We start from the raw sequence: 18692 nt of genomic DNA on the forward strand, positions 1-18692 counted from the left end.
ACATATTTTGTATGCACAGAGGAGAGGAGGAATATATGTAAGACTGAGGACACAGGTAAATAAGAAATAGATTGACTGCAGCGCTGCCGAGTATACTATGCCATTTCTTTAGTGCGCTACAAGGAAGCACCAAACTGTATAACAAAGTTTTCAATTGTTTTCATAGTGATTCTCTTTGCTTGAAGCTGTGAAAGGAAGAGCCGGATTCCAAAATAAATCAATGATGTTTCAGAAAGCTCCCACGCCCTGTGTAAAAATGCATTTATTCCCAGGTTTTGAGCAGTGACACTGTAATGCTAATAAAGTATAAGATCCAACTCAACACTGACTCTGTCAATGGTGATCCACAGGGACTTTATGAAAGATCCCACCTACAAACACCAAAACCAAAATAGGTTTAGGGGACACCCGGATTTGAACCAGGGACCTTTTGATCTGCAGTCAAATGCTCTACCACTGAGCTATATCCCCAACTGTTTTCAAAGATCAGAATGACAATATATCAGTACATCATGAAAGAGTGAGAGGCTCAAGCTCAGTTGGGCCACAAAGTACGAGCTTGAAACTGTGGAAAAGGAGAAGTAGTTCTTAATATTATTAATTAAAGGAAAACAGGATCATTTAAAAAACAAAATGTATATGTTTAATTGTTATTTTATTTGAATAGGCAGTGGTCCATAGGACCAATATCTGTAATTAAAATGTTTGTTTTGAAACATTCTCAAAGGGGAAGAGGTTTTTACGAGACTTCTTATCTTTGTGGATTGATTACCACAATCACTGATATGGTGGTGAAGTATGATTGTTTTGGGCCAAATTACGGTGAAAAAACATTTCTGCATACCACTACAATTTGGTATTTGAAGGTACAACCAAACACCCCTTTCACGTACCTTCGATTTAATACATCAGAAAAAAATATTTTGTGTTCGCAAATGGCCTGGTTTCTCAGACCAGCCTGCTTGCACCTGCAACTAGGGTTCTTACATCTTGTACGTGGGCAGCGTTTTTTAGTAGAAAGTACATAGATTATGCATTGCACAAAAATGAAGTGCTTCAAACAAACACATACTTTGTATGCACAGAGAAGAGGTGGAATACACGTAAGACTGAGGACACAGGTTAAATGAGGAATAGATTGACTGCATTGCTGCCCACTTTTCTATGCAATTTCTGTAGTGTGATCGAAGGAAGCACCAAACTGTAAAACAAAGTTGTCAATTGCTTTCATAGTCCATTCACTTTGTTTGGTGCTGTGAAAGGAAGAGCCAGATTCCAAAATAAATCAATGCTTTTTCAGACATTTCCCATACGGAATACCGAGCCCTGTATAAAAATGCATTTACTCTCAGGTTTTGAGCAGTGACATTGTAATGCTATTAAAGTGTAAGTTCCAAGCGAACATTGACTTTGTCAATGATGATCCAAAGGGGTTTTATGAAAAGTCCCAGCTACAAACACAAGAACCACAAGAGGCTAAGGGGACACCTGGATTTGAACCAGGGACCTCTTGATATGCAGTCAAATGCTCTTCCACTGAGCTATATCCCCACCTGTTTGTGAGAGTCGGAATGAAAATATATCAGTACCTCATGAAAGAGTGTGAGCATCATGCTCAGTTGGACCGGAAAGTACAAGCTTGAAACTGTGGAACAGGAGAAGTAGTTCTTAATATTATTTATTGAAGGAAAACGGGATTGTTTAAAAAAAATATTTATATGTTTCATTGTTATTTTATTTGAATAGGCAGTGGTCCATAGGAATAATATCTGTAATTAAAATGTTTGTTTTGAAACATTCTCAAAGGGGAAGAGGTTTTTACGAGACTACTTATCTTTGTGGATTGATTACCACAATCACTGATATGGTGGTGAAGTATGATTGTTTTGGGCCAAATGACGGTGAAAAAACATTTCTGCATACCACTACAATTTGGTATTTGAAGGTACAACCAAACACCCCTTTCATGTACCTTCGATTTAATACATCAGAAAAAGCTATTTTGTGTTCGCAAATGGCCTGGTTTCTCAGACCAGCCTGCTTGCACCTGCAACTAGGGTTCGTACATCTTGTACGTGGGCAGCGTATTTTAGTAGAAAGTAAATAGATTATGCATTGCACAAAAATGAAGTGCTTCAAACAAACACATACTTTGTATGCACAGAGAAGAGGTGGAATACATGTAAGACTGAGGACACAGGTTAAATGAGGAATAGATTGACTGCATTGCTGCCCACTTTTCTATGCAATTTCTGTAGTGCGATTGAAGGAAGCACTAAACTGTAAAACAAAGTTGCCAATTGCTTTCATAGTCCATTCCCTTTGTTTGGTGCTGTGAAAGGAAGAGCCAGATTCCAAAATAAATCAATGCTTTTTCAGACATTTCCCATACGGAATACTGCGCCCTGTATAAAAATGCATTTACTCTCAGGTTTTGAGCAGTGACATTGTAATGCTGTTAAAGTGTAAGATCCAAGCGAACACTGACTCTGTCAATGATGATCCAAAGGGGTTTTATGAAAAGTCCCAGCTACAAACACAAGAACCAAAACAGGCCAAGGGGACACCTGGATTTGAACCAGGGACCTCTTGATCTGCAGTCAAATGCTCTACCACTGAGCTATATCCCCACCTGTTTGTGAGAGTCGGAATGAAAATATATCAGTACCTCATGAAAGAGTGTGAGCATCATGCTCAGTTCGGCCGGAAAGTACAAGCTTGAAACTGTGGAACAGGAGAAGTAGTTCTTAATATTATTTATTGAAGGAAAACGGGATCGTTTAAAAAAAATATTTATATGTTTCATTGTTATTTTATTTGAACAGGCAGTGGTCCATAGGACCAATGCCTGTTCATAAAATGCTTGTTTTGAAACATTCTCAAAGGGGAAGAGGTTTTTACGGGACGCCTTATCCTTTCGCGGATTGGTTACCACAATCACCGAGATGGTGGTGAAGTATGATTGTTTTGGGCCAAATGATGGACGAAAAACATTTCTACATACCACTGCAATTTGGTATTTGGAAGGTACACCCAAATGTCCCTTTCAAGTACCATCAATTTAATATACCAGAAAAGGCCATTTTGTGTTTGAAAATGACCTGAGTCTTCGAGCCAGCCTTTTTTCATCTGCAACGAGGGTTCATACATTTTGCACATAGGCAGAGGTTTTAAGGGGAAATTAAATAGTTTCTACGTTGCACAAGAATGAAGTGCTTTAAACAAACACATATTTTGTATGCACAGAGGAGAGGAGGAATATATGTAAGACTGAGGACACATGTTAAATGAGAAATAGATTGACTGCAGCGCTGCCGACTATACTATGCCTTTTCTTTAGTGCGCTACAAGGAAGCACCAAACTGTATAACAAAGTTTTCAATTGTTTTCATAGTGATTCTCTTTGCTTGAAGCTGTGAAAGGAAGAGCCGGATTCCAAAATAAATCAATGATGTTTCAGAAAGTTCCCACGCCCTGTGTAAAAATGCATTTATTCCCAGGTTTTGAGCAGTGACACTGTAATGCTAATAAAGTATAAGATCCAACTGAACACTGACTCTGTCAATGGTGATCCATAGGGACTTTATGAAAGATCCCAGCTACAAACACCAAAACCAAAATAGGTTTACGGGACACCCGGATTTGAACCAGGGACCTCTTGATCTGCAGTCAAATGCTCTACCACTGAGCTATATCCCCAACTGTTTTCAAAGATCAGAATGACAATATATCAGTACATCATAAAAGAGTGAGAGGCTCAAGCTCAGTTGGGCCACAAAGTACGAGCTTGAAACTGTGGAAAAGGAGAAGTAGTTCTTAATATTATTAATTAAAGGAAAACAGGATCATTTAAAAAACAAAATGTATATGTTTAATTGTTATTTTATTTGAATAGGCAGTGGTCCATAGGACCAATATCTGTAATTAAAATGTTTGTTTTGAAACATTCTCAAAGGGGAAGAGGTTTTTACGAGACTACTTATCTTTGTGGATTGATTACCACAATCACTGATATGGTGGTGAAGTATGATTGTTTTGGGCCAAATGACGGTGAAAAAACATTTCTGCATACCACTACAATTTGGTATTTGAAGGTACAACCAAACACCCCTTTCATGTACCTTCCATTTAATACATCAGAAAAAGCTATTTTGTGTTCGCAAATGGCCTGGTTTCTCAGACCAGCCTGCTTGCACCTGCAACTAGGGTTCGTACATCTTGTACGTGGGCAGCGTATTTTAGTAGAAAGTAAATAGATTATGCATTGCACAAAAATGAAGTGCTTCAAACAAACACATACTTTTTATGCACAGAGAAGAGGTGGAATACATGTAAGACTGAGGACACAGGTTAAATGAGGAATAGATTGACTGCATTGCTGCCCACTTTTCTATGCAATTTCTGTAGTGCGATTGAAGGAAGCACTAAACTGTAAAACAAAGTTGCCAATTGCTTTCATAGTCCATTCCCTTTGTTTGGTGCTGTGAAAGGAAGAGCCAGATTCCAAAATAAATCAATGCTTTTTCAGACATTTCCCATACGGAATACTGCGCCCTGTATAAAAATGCATTTACTCTCAGGTTTTGGGCAGTGACATTGTAATGCTGTTAAAGTGTAAGATCCAAGCGAACACTGACTCTGTCAATGATGATCCAAAGGGGTTTTATGAAAAGTCTCAGCTACAAACACAAGAACCAAAACAGGCCAAGGGGACACCTGGATTTGAACCAGGGACCTCTTGATCTGCAGTCAAATGCTCTACCACTGAGCTATATCCCCACCTGTTTGTGAGAGTCGGAATGAAAATATATCAGTACCTCATGAAAGAGTGTGAGCATCATGCTCAGTTGGGCCGGAAAGTACAAGCTTGAAACAGTGGAACAGGAGAAGTAGTTCTTAATATTATTTATTGAAGGAAAACGGGATTGTTTAAAAAAAATATTTATATGTTTCATTGTTATTTTATTTGAACAGGCAGTGGTCCATAGGACCAATGCCTGTACATAAAATGCTTGTTTTGAAACATTCTCAAAGGGGAAGAGGTTTTTACGGGACGCCTTATCCTTTCGTGGATTGGTTACCACAATCACCGAGATGGTGGTGAAGTATGATTGTTTTGGGCCAAATGATGGACGAAAAACATTTCTACATACCACTGCAATTTGGTATTTGGAAGGTACACCCAAACGTCCCTTTCAAGTACCATCAATTTAATATATCAGAAAAGGCCATTTTGTGTTCGAAAATGGCCTGAGTCTTCGAGCCAGCCTTTTTTCATCTGCAACGAGGGTTCATACATTTTGCACGTAGGCAGAGGTTTTAAGGAGAAATTATATAGTTTCTACGTTGCACAAGAATGAAGTGCTTTAAACAAACACATATTTTGTATGCACAGAGGAGAGGAGGAATATATGTAAGACTGAGGACACAGGTAAATAAGAAATAGATTGACTGCAGCGCTGCCGAGTATACTATGCCATTTCTTTAGTGCGCTACAAGGAAGCACCAAACTGTATAACAAAGTTTTCAATTGTTTTCATAGTGATTCTCTTTGCTTGAAGCTGTGAAAGGAAGAGCCGGATTCCAAAATAAATCAATGATGTTTCAGAAAGCTCCCACGCCCTGTGTAAAAATGCATTTATTCCCAGGTTTTGAGCAGTGACACTGTAATGCTAATAAAGTATAAGATCCAACTCAACACTGACTCTGTCAATGGTGATCCACAGGGACTTTATGAAAGATCCCACCTACAAACACCAAAACCAAAATAGGTTTAGGGGACACCCGGATTTGAACCAGGGACCTTTTGATCTGCAGTCAAATGCTCTACCACTGAGCTATATCCCCAACTGTTTTCAAAGATCAGAATGACAATATATCAGTACATCATGAAAGAGTGAGAGGCTCAAGCTCAGTTGGGCCACAAAGTACGAGCTTGAAACTGTGGAAAAGGAGAAGTAGTTCTTAATATTATTAATTAAAGGAAAACAGGATCATTTAAAAAACAAAATGTATATGTTTAATTGTTATTTTATTTGAATAGGCAGTGGTCCATAGGACCAATATCTGTAATTAAAATGTTTGTTTTGAAACATTCTCAAAGGGGAAGAGGTTTTTACGAGACTTCTTATCTTTGTGGATTGATTACCACAATCACTGATATGGTGGTGAAGTATGATTGTTTTGGGCCAAATTACGGTGAAAAAACATTTCTGCATACCACTACAATTTGGTATTTGAAGGTACAACCAAACACCCCTTTCACGTACCTTCGATTTAATACATCAGAAAAAAATATTTTGTGTTCGCAAATGGCCTGGTTTCTCAGACCAGCCTGCTTGCACCTGCAACTAGGGTTCTTACATCTTGTACGTGGGCAGCGTTTTTTAGTAGAAAGTACATAGATTATGCATTGCACAAAAATGAAGTGCTTCAAACAAACACATACTTTGTATGCACAGAGAAGAGGTGGAATACACGTAAGACTGAGGACACAGGTTAAATGAGGAATAGATTGACTGCATTGCTGCCCACTTTTCTATGCAATTTCTGTAGTGTGATCGAAGGAAGCACCAAACTGTAAAACAAAGTTGTCAATTGCTTTCATAGTCCATTCACTTTGTTTGGTGCTGTGAAAGGAAGAGCCAGATTCCAAAATAAATCAATGCTTTTTCAGACATTTCCCATACGGAATACCGAGCCCTGTATAAAAATGCATTTACTCTCAGGTTTTGAGCAGTGACATTGTAATGCTATTAAAGTGTAAGTTCCAAGCGAACATTGACTTTGTCAATGATGATCCAAAGGGGTTTTATGAAAAGTCCCAGCTACAAACACAAGAACCACAAGAGGCTAAGGGGACACCTGGATTTGAACCAGGGACCTCTTGATATGCAGTCAAATGCTCTTCCACTGAGCTATATCCCCACCTGTTTGTGAGAGTCGGAATGAAAATATATCAGTACCTCATGAAAGAGTGTGAGCATCATGCTCAGTTGGACCGGAAAGTACAAGCTTGAAACTGTGGAACAGGAGAAGTAGTTCTTAATATTATTTATTGAAGGAAAACGGGATTGTTTAAAAAAAATATTTATATGTTTCATTGTTATTTTATTTGAATAGGCAGTGGTCCATAGGACCAATATCTGTAATTAAAATGTTTGTTTTGAAACATTCTCAAAGGGGAAGAGGTTTTTACGAGACTACTTATCTTTGTGGATTGATTACCACAATCACTGATATGGTGGTGAAGTATGATTGTTTTGGGCCAAATGACGGTGAAAAAACATTTCTGCATACCACTACAATTTGGTATTTGAAGGTACAACCAAACACCCCTTTCATGTACCTTCGATTTAATACATCAGAAAAAGCTATTTTGTGTTCGCAAATGGCCTGGTTTCTCAGACCAGCCTGCTTGCACCTGCAACTAGGGTTCGTACATCTTGTACGTGGGCAGCGTATTTTAGTAGAAAGTAAATAGATTATGCATTGCACAAAAATGAAGTGCTTCAAACAAACACATACTTTGTATGCACAGAGAAGAGGTGGAATACATGTAAGACTGAGGACACAGGTTAAATGAGGAATAGATTGACTGCATTGCTGCCCACTTTTCTATGCAATTTCTGTAGTGCGATTGAAGGAAGCACTAAACTGTAAAACAAAGTTGCCAATTGCTTTCATAGTCCATTCCCTTTGTTTGGTGCTGTGAAAGGAAGAGCCAGATTCCAAAATAAATCAATGCTTTTTCAGACATTTCCCATACGGAATACTGCGCCCTGTATAAAAATGCATTTACTCTCAGGTTTTGAGCAGTGACATTGTAATGCTGTTAAAGTGTAAGATCCAAGCGAACACTGACTCTGTCAATGATGATCCAAAGGGGTTTTATGAAAAGTCCCAGCTACAAACACAAGAACCAAAACAGGCCAAGGGGACACCTGGATTTGAACAGGGACCTCTTAATCTGCAGTCAAATGCTCTACCACTGAGCTATATCCCCACCTGTTTGTGAGAGTCGGAATGAAAATATATCAGTACCTCATGAAAGAGTGTGAGCATCATGCTCAGTTGGGCCGGAAAGTACAAGCTTGAAACAGTGGAACAGGAGAAGTAGTTCTTAATATTATTTATTGAAGGAAAACGGGATTGTTTAAAAAAAATATTTATATGTTTCATTGTTATTTTATTTGAACAGGCAGTGGTCCATAGGACCAATGCCTGTACATAAAATGCTTGTTTTGAAACATTCTCAAAGGGGAAGAGGTTTTTACGGGACGCCTTATCCTTTCGTGGATTGGTTACCACAATCACCGAGATGGTGGTGAAGTATGATTGTTTTGGGCCAAATGATGGACGAAAAACATTTCTACATACCACTGCAATTTGGTATTTGGAAGGTACACCCAAACGTCCCTTTCAAGTACCATCAATTTAATATATCAGAAAAGGCCATTTTGTGTTCGAAAATGGCCTGAGTCTTCGAGCCAGCCTTTTTTCATCTGCAACGAGGGTTCATACATTTTGCACGTAGGCAGAGGTTTTAAGGAGAAATTATATAGTTTCTACGTTGCACAAGAATGAAGTGCTTTAAACAAACACATATTTTGTATGCACAGAGGAGAGGAGGAATATATGTAAGACTGAGGACACAGGTTAAATAAGAAATAGATTGACTGCAGCGCTGCCGAGTATACTATGCCATTTCTTTAGTGCGCTACAAGGAAGCACCAAACTGTATAACAAAGTTTTCAATTGTTTTCATAGTGATTCTCTTTGCTTGAAGCTGTGAAAGGAAGAGCCGGATTCCAAAACAAATCAATGATGTTTCAGAAAGCTCCCACGCCCTGTGTAAAAATGCATTTATTCCCAGGTTTTGAGCAGTGACACTGTAATGCTAATAAAGTATAAGATCCAACTCAACACTGACTCTGTCAATGGTGATCCACAGGGACTTTATGAGTGATCCCACCTACAAACACCAAAACCAAAATAGGTTTAGGGGACACCCGGATTTGAACCAGGGACCTTTTGATCTGCAGTCAAATGCTCTACCACTGAGCTATATCCCCAACTGTTTTCAAAGATCAGAATGACAATATATCAGTACATCATGAAAGAGTGAGAGGCTCAAGCTCAGTTGGGCCACAAAGTACGAGCTTGAAACTGTGGAAAAGGAGAAGTAGTTCTTAATATTATTAATTAAAGGAAAACAGGATCATTTAAAAAACAAAATGTATATGTTTAATTGTTATTTTATTTGAATAGGCAGTGGTCCATAGGACCAATATCTGTAATTAAAATGTTTGTTTTGAAACATTCTCAAAGGGGAAGAGGTTTTTACGAGACTACTTATCTTTGTGGATTGATTACCACAATCACTGATATGGTGGTGAAGTATGATTGTTTTGGGCCAAATTACGGTGAAAAAACATTTCTGCATACCACTACAATTTGGTATTTGAAGGTACCACCAAACACCCATTTCATGTACCTTCGATTTAATACTTCAGAAAAAGCTATTTTGTGTTCGCAAATGGCCTGGTTTCTCAGACCAGCCTGCTTGCACCTACAACTAGGGTTCGTACATCTTGTACGTGGGCAGCGTTTTTTAGTAGAAAGAAAATATATAATGCATTGCACAAAAATGAAGTGCTTCAAACAAACACATACTTTGTATGCACAGAGAAGAGGTGGAATACATGTAAGACTGAGGACACAGGTTAAATGAGGAATAGATTGACTGCATTGCTGCCCACTTTTCTATGCAATTTCTGTAGTGCGATCGAAGGAAGCACCAAACTGTAAAACAAAGTTGTCAATTGCTTTCATAGTCCATTCCCTTTGTTTGGTGCTGTGAAAGGAAGAGCCAGATTCCAAAATAAATCAATGCTTTTTCAGACATTTCCCATACGGAATACCAAGCCCTGTATAAAAATGCATTTACTCTCAGGTTTTGAGCAGTGACATTGTAATGCTATTAAAGTGTAAGATCCAAGCGAACACTGACTCTGTCAATGATGATCCAAAGGGGTTTTATGAAAAGTCCCAGCTATAAACACAAGAACCAAAACAGGCTACGGGGACACCTGGATTTGAACAAGGGACCTCTTGATCTGCAGTCAAATGCTCTACCACTGAGCTATATCCCCACCTGTTTGTGAGAGTCGGAATGAAAATATATCAGTACCTCATGAAAGAGTGTGAGCATCATGCTCAGTTGGGCCGGAAAGTACAGGCTTGAAACTGTGGAACAGGAGAAGTAGTTCTTAATATTATTTATTGAAGGAAAACGGTATAGTTTAAAAAAAATAATTATATGTTTCATTGTTATTTTATTTGAACAGGCAGTGGTCCATAGGACCAATGCCTGTACATAAAATGCTTGTTTTGAAACATTCTCAAAGGGGAAGAGGTTTTTACGGGACGCCTTATCCTTTCGCGGATTGGTTACCACAATCACCGAGATTGTGGTGAAGTATGATTGTTTTGGGCCAAATGATGGACGAAAAACATTTCTACATACCACTGCAATTTGGTATTTGGAAGGTACACCCAAACGTCCCTTTCAAGTACCATCAATTTAATATATCAGAAAAGGCCATTTTGTGTTCGAAAATGGCCTGAGTCTCCGAGCCAGCCTTTTTTCATCTGCAACCAGGGTTCATACATTTTGCACGTAGGCAGAGGTTTTAAGGAGAAATTAAATAGTTTCTACGTTGCACAACAATGAAGTGCTTTAAACAAACAAATATTTTGTATGCACAGAGGAGAGGAGGAATATATGTAAGACTGAGGACACAGGTTAAATGAGAAATAGATTGACTGCAGCTCTGCCGAGTATACTATGCCATTTCTTTAGTGCGCTACAAGGAAGCACCAAACTGTATAACAATGTTTTCAATTGTTTTCGAAGTCATTCTCTTTGCTTGAAGCTGTGAAAGGAAGGGCCGGATTCCAAAATAAATCAATGATGTTTCAGAAAGTTCCCACGCCCTGTGTAAAAATGCATTTATTCCCAGGTTTTGAGCAGTGACACTGTAATGCTAATAAAGTATAAGATCCAACTGAACACTGACTCTGTCAATGGTGATCCAAAGGGACTTTATGAAAAATCCCAGCTACAAACACCAGAACCAAAATAGGTTTAGGGGACACCTGGATTTGAACCAGGGACCTCTTGATCTGCAGTCAAATGCTCTACCACTGAGCTATATCCCCAACTGTTTTCAAACATCAGAATGACAATATATCAGTACATCATGAAAGAGTGAGAGGCTCAAGCTCAGTTGGGCCACAAAGTACGAGCTTGAAACTGTGGAAAAGGAGTAGTTCTTAATATTATTAATTAAAGTAAAACAGGATCATTTAAAAAACAAAATGTATATGTTTAATTGTTATTTTATTTGAATAGGCAGTGGTCCATAGGACCAATATCTGTAATTAAAATGTTTGTTTTGAAACATTCTCAAAGAGGAAGAGGTTTTTACGAGACTACTTATCTTTGTGGATTGATTACCACAATCACTGATATGGTGGTGAAGTATGATTGTTTTGGGCCAAATTACGGTGAAAAAACATTTCTACATACCACTACAATTTGGTATTTGAAGGTACAACCAAACACCCATTTCATGTACCTTCGATTTAATACATCAGAAAAAGCTATTTTGTGTTCGCAAATGGCCTGGTTTCTCAGACCAGCCTGCTTGCACCTGCAACTAGGGTTCGTACATCTTGTACGTGGGCAGCGTTTTTTAGTAGAAAGTAAATAGATTATGCATTGCACAAAAATGAAGTGCTTCAAACAAACACATACTTTGTATGCACAGAGAAGAGGTGGAATACATGTAAGACTGAGGACACAGGTTAAATGAGGAATAGATTGACTGCATTTCTGACCACTTTTCTATGCAATTTCTGTAGTGCGATCAAAGGAAGCACCAAACTGTAAAACAAAGTTGTCAATTGCTTTCATAGTCCATTCCCTTTGTTTGGTGCTGTGAAAGGTAGAGCCAGATTCCAAAATAAATCAATGCTTTTTCAGACATTTCCCATACGGAATACCGAGCCCTGTATAAAAATGCATTTACTCTCAGGTTTTGAGCAGTGACATTGTAATGCTATTAAAGTGTAAGATCCAAGCGAACACTGACTCTGTCAATGATGATCCAAAGTGGTTTTTTGAAAAGTCCCAGCTACAAACACAAGAACCAAAACAGGCTAAGGGGACACCTGAATTTGAACCAGGTACCTCTTGATCTGCAGTCAAATGCTCTACCACTGAGCTATGTCCCCACCTGTTTGTGAGAGTCGGAATGAAAATATATCAGTACCTCATGAAAGAGTGTGAGCATCATGCTCAGTTGGGCCGGAAAGTACAAGCTTGAAACTTTGGAACAGGAGAAGTAGTTCTTAATATTATTTATTGAAGGAAAACGGGATCGTTTAAAAAAAATATTTATATGTTTCATTGTTATTTTATTTGAACAGGCAGTGGTCCATAGGACCAATGCCTGTACATAAAATGCTTGTTTTGAAACATTCTCAAAGGGGAAGAGGTTTTTACGGGACGCCTTATCCTTTCGCGGATTGGTTACCACAATCACCGAGATGGTGGTGAAGTATGATTGTTTTGGGCCAAATGATGGACGAAAAACATTTCTACATACCACTGCAATTTGGTATTTGGAAGGTACACCCAAACGTCCCTTTCAAGTACCATCAATTTAATATATCAGAAAAGGCCATTTTGTGTTCGAAAATGGCCTGAGTCTTCGAGCCAGCCTTTTTTCATCTGCAACGAGGTTTCATACATTTTGCACGTAGGCAGAGGTTTTAAGGAGAAATTAAATAGTTTCTACGTTGCACAAGAATGAAGTGCTTTAAACAAACACAGATTTTGTATGCACAGAGGAGAGGAGGAATATATGTAAGACTGAGGACACATGTTAAATGAGAAATAGATTGACTGCAGCGCTGCCGACTATACTATGCCTTTTCTTTAGTGCGCTACAAGGAAGCACCAAACTGTATAACAAAGTTTTCAATTGTTTTCATACTCATTCTCTTTGTTTGAAGCTGTGAAAGGAAGAGCCGGATTCCAAAATAAATCAATGATGTTTCAGAAAGTTCCCACGCCCTGTGTAAAAATGCATTTATTCCCAGGTTTTGAGCAGTGACACTGTAATGCTAATAAAGTATAAGATCCAACTGAACACTGACTCTGTCAATGGTGATCCAAAGGGACTTTATGAAAGATCCTAGCTACAAACACCAGAACCAAAATAGGTTTAGGGGACACCCGGATTTGAACCAGGGACCTCTTGATCTGCAGTCAAATGCTCTACCACTGAGCTATATCCCCAACTGTTTTCAAAAATCAGAATGACAATATATCAGTACATCATGAAAGAGTGAGAGGCTCAAGCTCAGTTAGGGCCACAAAGTACGAGCTTGAAGCTGTGGAACAGGAGAAGTAGTTCTTAATATTATTAATTAAAGGAAAACAGGATCATTTAAAAAACAAAATGTATATGTTTAATTGTTATTTTATTTGAATAGGCAGTGGTCCATAGGACCAATATCTGTAATTGAAATGTTTGTTTTGAAACATTCTCAAAGGGGAAGAGGTTTTTACGAGACTACCTATCTTTGTGGATTGATTACCACAATCACTGATATGGTGGTGAAGTATGATTGTTTTGGGCCAAATGATGGACGAAAAACATTTCTACATACCACTGCAATTTGGTATTTGGAAGGTACACCCAAACGTCCCTTTCAAGTACCATCAATTTAATATATCAGAAATGGCCATTTTGTGTTCGAAAATGGCCTGAGTCTTCGAGCCAGCCTTTTTTCATCTGCAACGAGGGTTCATACATTTTGCACGTAGGCAGAGGTTTTAAGGAGAAATTAAATAGTTTCTACGGTGCACAAGAATGAAGTGCTTTAAACAAACACATACTTTGTATGCACAGAGGAGAGGAGGAATATATGTAAGACACAGGTTAAATGAGAAATAGATTGACTGCAGCGCTGCCGAGTATACTATGCCATTTCTTTAGTGCGCTACAAGGAAGCACCAAACTGTATAACAAAGTTTTCAATTGTTTTCATAGTCATCCTCTTTGTTTGAAGCTGTGAAAGGAAGAGCCGGATTCCAAAATAAATCAATGATGTTTCAGAAAGTTCCCACGCCCTGTGTAAAAATGCATTTATTCCCAGGTTTTGAGCAGTGACACTGTAATGCTAATAAAGTATAAGATCCAACTGAACACTGACTCTGTCAATGGTGATCCAAAGGGACTTTATGAAAGATCCCAGCTACAAACACCAGAACCAAAATAGGCTTAGGGGACACCGGGATTTGACCCAGGGACCTCTTGACCTGCAGTCAAATGCTCTACCACTGAGCTATATCCCCAACTGATTTTAAAGATTAGAATGACAATATATCAGTACATCATGAAAGAGTGTGAGCATCATGCTCAGTTGGGCCGGAAAGTACAAGCTTGAAACTGTGGAACAGGAGAAGTAGTTCTTAATATTATTAATTAAAGGAAAACAGGATCATTTAAAAAACAAAATGTATATGTTTAATTGTTATTTTATTTGAATAGGCAGTGGTCCATAGGACCAATATCTGTAATTGAAATGTTTGTTTTGAAACATTCTCAAAGGGGAAGAGGTTTTTACGAGACTACCTATTTTGTGGATTGATTACCACAATCACTGATATGGTGGTGAAGTATGATTGTTTTGGGCCAAATTACGGTGAAAAAACATTTCTGCATACCACTACAATTTGGTATTTGAAGGTACAACCAAACACCCCTTTCATGTACCTTCGATTTAATACATTAGAAAAAGCTGTTTTGTGTTCGCAAATGGCCTGGTTTCTCAGACCAGCCTGCTTGCACCTGAGACTAGGGTTCGTACATCTTGTACGTGGGCAGCGTTTTTTAGTAGACAGTAAATAGATCATGCATTGCACAAAAATGAAGTGCTTCAAACAAACACATACTTTGTATGCACAGAGAAGAGGTGGGATACATGTAAGACTGAGGACACAGGTTAAATGAGGAATAGATTGACTGCATTGCTGCCCACTTTTCTATGCAATTTCTGTAGTGCGATCAAAGGAAGCACCAAACTGTAAAACAAAGTTGTCAATTGCTTTCATAGTCCATTCCCTTTGTTTGGTGCTGTGAAAGGAAGAGCCAGATTCCAAAATAAATCAATGCTTTTTCAGACATTTCCCATACGGAATACCGAGCCCTGTATAACAATGCATTTACTCTCAGGTTTTGAGCAGTGACATTGTAATGCTATTAAAGTGTAAGATCCAAGCGAACACTGACTCTGTCAATGATGATCCAAAGGGGTTTTATGAAAAGTCCCAGCTACAAACACAAGAACCAAAACAGGGTAAGGGGACATCTGGATTTGAACCAGGGACGTCTTGATCTGCAGTCAAATGCTCTACCTCTGAGCTATATCCCCACCTGTTTGTGAGAGTCGGAATGAAAATATATCAGTACCTCATGAAAGAGTGTGAGCATCTTGCTCAGTTGGGCCGGAAAGTACAAGCTTGAAACTGTGGAACAGGAGAAGTAGTTCTTAATATTATTTATTGAAGGAAAACGGGATCGTTTAAATTTTTTTTTTATATGTTTCATTGTTATTTTATTTGAACAGGCAGTGGTCCATAGGACCAATGCCTGTACATAAAATGCTTGTTTTGAAACATTCTCAAAGGGGAAGAGGTTTTTACGGGACGCCTTATCCTTTCGCGGATTGGTTACCACAATCACCGAGATGGTGGTGAAGTATGATTGTTTTGGGCCAAATGATGGACGAAAAACATTTCTACATACCACTGCAATTTGGTATTTGGAAGGTACACCCAAACGTCCCTTTCAAGTACCATCAATTTAATATATCAGAAAAGGCCATTTTGTGTTCGAAAATGGCCTGAGTCTTCGAGCCAGCCTTTTTTCATCTGCAACGAGGGTTCATACATTTTGCACGTAGGCAGAGGTTTTAAGGAGAAATTAAATAGTTTCTACGTTGCACAAGAATGAAGTGCTTTAAACAAACACATATTTTGTATGCACAGAGGAGAGGAGGAATATATGTAAGACTGAGGACACAGGTTAAATGAGAAATAGATTGACTGCAGCGCTGCCGAGTATACTATGCCATTTCTTTAGTGCGCTACAAGGAAGCACCAAACTGTATAACAAAGTTTTCAATTGTTTTCATAGTCATTCTCTTTGCTTGAAGCTGTGAAAGGAAGAGCCGGATTCCAAAATAAATCAATGATGTTTCAGAAAGTTCCCACGCCCTGTGTAAAAATGCATTTATTCCCAGGTTTTGAGCAGTGACACTGTAATGCTAATAAAGTATAAGATCCAACTGAACACTGACTCTGTCAATGGTGATCCAAAGGGACTTTATGAAAGATCCCAGCTACAAACACCAGAACCAAAATAGGTTTAAGGGACACCCGGATTTGAACCAGGGACCTCTTGATCTGCAGTCAAATTCTCTACCACTGAGCCATATACTCAACTGTTTTCAAAGATCAGAATGACAATATATCAGTACATCATGAAAGAGTGAGAGCCTCAAGCTCAGTTGGGCCACAAAGTACGAGCTTGAAACTGTGGAAAAGGAGAAGTAGTTCTAATATTATTAATTAAAGGAAAGCAGGATCATTTAAAAAACAAAATGTATATGTTTAATTGTTATTTTATTTGAATAGGCAGTGGTCCGTAGGACCAATATCTGTAATTAAAATGTTTGTTTTGAAACATTCTCAAAGGGGAAGAGGTTTTTACGAGACTACTTATCTCTGTGGATTGATTACCACAATCACTGATATGGTGGTGAAGTATGATTGTTTTGGGCCAAATGACGGTGAAAAAACATTTCTACATACCACTACAATTTGGTATTTGAAGGTACAACCAAACACCCATTTCATGTACCTTCGATTTAATACATCAGAAAAAGCTATTTTGTGTTCGCAAATGGCCTGGTTTCTCAGACCAGCCTGCTTGCACCTGCAACTAGGGTTCGTACATCATGTACGTGGGCAGCGTTTTTTAGTAGAAAGTAAATAGATTATGCATTGCACAAAAATGAAGTGCTTCAAACAAACACATACTTTGTATGCACAGAGAAGAGGTGGAATACATGTAAGACTGAGGACACAGGTTAAATGAGGAATAGATTGACTGCATTTCTGCCCACTTTTCTATGCAATTTCTGTAGTGCGATCAAAGGAAGCACCAAACTGTAAAACAAAGTTGTCAATTCCTTTCATAGTCCATTCCCTTTGTTTGGTGCTGTGAAAGGAAGAGCCAGATTCCAAAATAAATCAATGCTTTTTCAGACATTTCCCATACGGAATACCGCGCCCTGTATAAAAATGCATTTACTCTCAGGTTTTGAGCAGTGACATTGTAATGCTATTAAAGTGTAAGATCCAAGCAAACACTGACTCTGTCAATGATGATCCAAAGGGGTTTTATGAAAAGTCCCAGCTACAAACACAAGAACCAAAAGAGGCTAAGGGGACACCTGGATTTGAACCAGGGTCCTCTTGATCTGCAGTCAAATGCTCTACCACTGAGCTATGTCCCCACCTGTTTGTGAGAGTCGGAATGAAAATATATCAGTACCTCATGAAAGAGTGTGAGCATCATGCTCAGTTGGGCCAGAAAGTACAAGCTTGAAACTGTGGAACAGGAGAAGTAATTCTTAATATTATTTATTGAAGGAAAACGGGATCGTTTAAAAAAAATATTTATATGTTTCATTGTTATTTTATTTGAACAGGCAGTGGTCCATAGGACCAATGCCTGTACATAAAATGCTTGTTTTGAAACATTCTCAAAGGGGAAGAGGTTTTTACGGGACGCCTTATCCTTTCGCGGATTGTTTACCACAATCACCGAGATGGTGGTGAAGGATGATTGTTTTGGGCCAAATGATGGACGAAAAACATTTCTACATACCAATGCAATTTGGTATTTGGAAGGTACACCCAAACGTCCCTTTCAAGTACCATCAATTTAATATATCAGAAAAGGCCATTTTGTGTTCGAAAATGGCCTGAGTCTTCGAGCCAGCCTTTTTTCATCTGCAACGAGGGTTCATACATTTTGCACGTAGGCAGAGGTTTTAAGGAGAAATTAAATAGTTTCTACGTTGCACAAGAATGAAGTGCTTTAAACAAACACATATTTTGTATGCACAGAGGAGAGGAGGAATATATGTAAGACTGAGGACACAGGTTAAATGAGAAATAGATTGACTGCATCGCTGCCGAGTATACTATGCCATTTCTTTAGTGCGCTACAAGGAAGCACCAAACTGTATAACAAAGTTTTCAATTGTTTTCATAGTCATTCTCTTTGCTTGAAGCTGTGAAAGGAAGAGCCGGATTCCAAAATAAATCAATGATGTTTCAGAAAGTTCCCACGCCCTGTGTAAAAATGCATTTATTCCCAGGTTTTGAGCAGTGACACTGTAATGCTAATAAAGTATAAGATCCAACTGAACACTGACTCTGTCAATGGTGATCCAAAGGGACTTTATGAAAGATCCCAGCTACAAACACCAGAACCAAAACAGGTTTAGGGGACACGCGTATTTGAACTAGGGACCTCTTGATC

At 38.6% G+C, this 18692-nt stretch overlaps 8 non-coding genes across 8 annotated transcripts; all 8 read right to left on the minus strand.

Annotated features, from left to right (window-relative positions):
- Window positions 1–399: 399 nt before the first annotated feature.
- On the minus strand, window positions 400–471 carry TRNAC-GCA (transfer RNA cysteine (anticodon GCA)). The gene has a single exon. It is a non-coding gene; the product is annotated as a tRNA-Cys (tRNA).
- A 2087-nt stretch (window positions 472–2558) lies between these two features.
- Window positions 2559–2630, minus strand: TRNAC-GCA (transfer RNA cysteine (anticodon GCA)). The gene has a single exon. It is a non-coding gene; the product is annotated as a tRNA-Cys (tRNA).
- A 2077-nt stretch (window positions 2631–4707) lies between these two features.
- TRNAC-GCA (transfer RNA cysteine (anticodon GCA)) lies at window positions 4708–4779 on the minus strand. Its single transcript has one exon. It is a non-coding gene; the product is annotated as a tRNA-Cys (tRNA).
- Window positions 4780–5775: 996 nt separating this feature from the next.
- On the minus strand, window positions 5776–5847 carry TRNAC-GCA (transfer RNA cysteine (anticodon GCA)). The gene has a single exon. It is a non-coding gene; the product is annotated as a tRNA-Cys (tRNA).
- A 3155-nt stretch (window positions 5848–9002) lies between these two features.
- On the minus strand, window positions 9003–9074 carry TRNAC-GCA (transfer RNA cysteine (anticodon GCA)). The gene has a single exon. It is a non-coding gene; the product is annotated as a tRNA-Cys (tRNA).
- Window positions 9075–11151: 2077 nt separating this feature from the next.
- On the minus strand, window positions 11152–11223 carry TRNAC-GCA (transfer RNA cysteine (anticodon GCA)). Its single transcript has one exon. It is a non-coding gene; the product is annotated as a tRNA-Cys (tRNA).
- A 2074-nt stretch (window positions 11224–13297) lies between these two features.
- TRNAC-GCA (transfer RNA cysteine (anticodon GCA)) lies at window positions 13298–13369 on the minus strand. The gene has a single exon. It is a non-coding gene; the product is annotated as a tRNA-Cys (tRNA).
- A 4217-nt stretch (window positions 13370–17586) lies between these two features.
- On the minus strand, window positions 17587–17658 carry TRNAC-GCA (transfer RNA cysteine (anticodon GCA)). Its single transcript has one exon. It is a non-coding gene; the product is annotated as a tRNA-Cys (tRNA).
- Window positions 17659–18692: the final 1034 nt, after the last annotated feature.

The sequence above is a fragment of the Triturus cristatus genome, chromosome 4_1 (genome assembly GCF_964204655.1).
Source record: "Triturus cristatus chromosome 4_1, aTriCri1.1, whole genome shotgun sequence".
Classification (NCBI taxonomy): Eukaryota; Metazoa; Chordata; class Amphibia; order Caudata; family Salamandridae; genus Triturus; species Triturus cristatus.